Raw genomic sequence first — 2,824 nt, forward strand, 5'->3', positions numbered from 1 at the left:
TATCCCTCTTTCTCCCTAGCACAAACACACCACACACACACACACACACATACACACACACACACGCACACACATAAATACACACACATACACGCATATATATATACATACATACACACAAATGCACACACGGCACAAATACTTACACATGCGCGCATGCGCTCTCACAGACACACTTTCACAATTAAACCGACGCCCACACACATCAAAGACCTCTTCCTCCAAAGACCTAGAATACTTAAACTTAAAGTAAGCTTAGGCTAAAGTACAGTGTGTACTTATGTATTCGAATTCGAATTCTTTCAGATAAGAACATGGCATGACTGATGGTATACTTTTGGTCACGAAAAGTGTTTCGAAAAAGAAAAATTACGTCGTGCACAATGTAGGTCACTGATAGTGAGAATATCCAGATGGTACGACCGGATATGACCCGTCCATAATGAAGGTCACACGGTACTGACTTGTTAATTATTTATTTTACCGACTAAAGCCCTGTCGGCAAGCTGTTAAAATCTATGTCCTGAGCCTAGAAAGCAGCGTTTTATAGGAGCGAGAAAACGTTGTTTCATTCTTTTTAACAAGTGTACTCACATCGTGTATTCTTTATTGTTTTTTTCAAAATTGAGAATTTGAATTTTGACAAATTATTTCTTAAGCGCATACAAAAACACCACAAAATAAGAAAATGCAAAATTTTAAAAACAAAAATTTGGGCTTAGCACAGTTGTACCATATTATATCTCTCATGGTACAAATAAACTGTTCGTTATTAGTTCCTATTGCATTAATATATTTAATGACGTCTGTTACAGTTTTCTATTGAATAATTCCTTGTTTAATGTCCCTCTTACACTTACAGCACCAATTGTGAGGCGTGCTGACAAAATGAGTTACTTCTCGAAATCCACAAATGGAGATATTGGCCAAAAATCGACACTAGGGTCAAATTTGTAGATTTTCTATTCATGCCATATTCTTTAGGCATAACAAGCCTTTTATTATTTCATCTTTATAAATTGTAAAAACTTCACCGATAAGCGTGACGCATTTTTTTTCCATTGGGCTCAAATCCAAGAAATAATTCATTTCGTCATCACGCTTCACAATTATTGTTTGTTCTATAAACTCTTTGGTACATTTTGACCCCAAAATTACTTTTGTAATCCCCACTTAGTGGAAAGCTTTCATCACAATTTTTACCCTTTAAAATACGTTGCAGGGCTATTGGTTTGGCAACTGAAAAGTCATGGGTTGCTCAGTGTTATGTTCTTAGGAAAGGCACTTTACACAATTGTAAAGGGTGTTGACAAAATGAGCTACTTCTCGGATTCGAGCACTATGGAAAAAGATACGGCACGCTCGTAGGTGAAGTTTTTACAATTCATAAGTACGAAATTATAATAGGATCATTGTATGTACTTAAAGAATAATATGGCATCATTAAATTTTTTAATCTACAAATTTGACCCAAGTTTCGAATTTTGGCCAATATCTCCCATTTGTGGATTGCAAGAACTAACTCATTTTGTCAGCACGCCTCACAATTATTAATGTTCCTTACTTAACCCACGGTGGAATGGATATCCGGCTGTAGACGGCGAAAGGTATTGTCAGTTTGCTAGTGTCAGAGCGCTTATTTGGCCACTTGCACCGTATGCAATGTTTTAAAGTGCCCTATAGTCTGCTGTCCAAGTAATAGTACAGGTTGTAAAGTGCATAGAGCTTACTGTTGAACAGGGACATGCGCTATAAAATGCTATTATTATTATGATGAGTTTTCTTTAGTTTTGTATGAGGTTCAGATGTCCGATGGTTTCGGGTTTGAGTACATTAAATAATCCTACATTACCACTTCACTATGTTCTTAAAACCTGTCTAAGCGTCTCGTGTTGCGGTTTCTGTTGTTGTTGTTGAAGATTACTGTTATTGTTACGACACTGATGGCAATACGTAGTGTCGGTATGGTTGAAGACCGATACAACAGATTTACTCTTCAAAAACACATTTTCGGAGCACTACACGAACGTTTAAAAAAAGCCTTGAGAGATAAGAATGTTGCAAATGCACAACATTATGTGGATACAAAGGACGTGAAATAAATCGTTAATTCAGAAGTAAAATACGTAAAGAGAAAGTGAAAGCTGGGTTTTAAAAAAGGAGGAAAGGGAAGGGGAGTATTACTTTTTTTAGTATGAGAAACCAAAGAGGGACTTGATCTCAGTTTCGAAGATCAGTGAATTTATGAACTGGATAATAAAAACTTTACAACAGCTGTTTTCAAGAGACAGTTCTCAGACTCTTATCGCGACCTCTGACAGAAAAAGACAACACCTTATGTTAGCCTCCTTTCTTTTCTTTTTGAAATTAAATTCCATAAACTCTCTGAATGTAAGCCCTTTTTCAAATTCCCATCTTGCACAGATAAATGGGACACAGACTCCACTTTTTGGCAAGAACTAATTTATACTCTACTCATTACTGAAACAAATGCTCTACACTTTGTATTAAAGGCTTGAGACAATCTGACCTGTATTTTTTTTTCAGTTTGACACTAAAGATATAAACTGTAAAATCATTCTAGCTGTACGAGTTTGAACCTTTTAATCCTATTTTCTCAAATCTATCGTTGATGGAGTGAGAACTCTTTAAGTTTAAGATCACGAGTGTACGAATGTGCTTTCTGTTTGTTTTACTGAGGTTTTACGGCGCTCTCAACTGCACACGGGCATATGAGCGCTAAGGGGTGGATGTCAACAGAGAAGTCCAAACGGGCAATCAGGATTACTCTGTTCACCTCTCTAGCCCCAACAGCACAAAGTCT

Source organism: Aplysia californica, unplaced genomic scaffold (genome assembly GCF_000002075.1).
Source record: "Aplysia californica isolate F4 #8 unplaced genomic scaffold, AplCal3.0 scaffold00465, whole genome shotgun sequence".
NCBI classification, from domain to species: Eukaryota; Metazoa; Mollusca; class Gastropoda; order Aplysiida; family Aplysiidae; genus Aplysia; species Aplysia californica.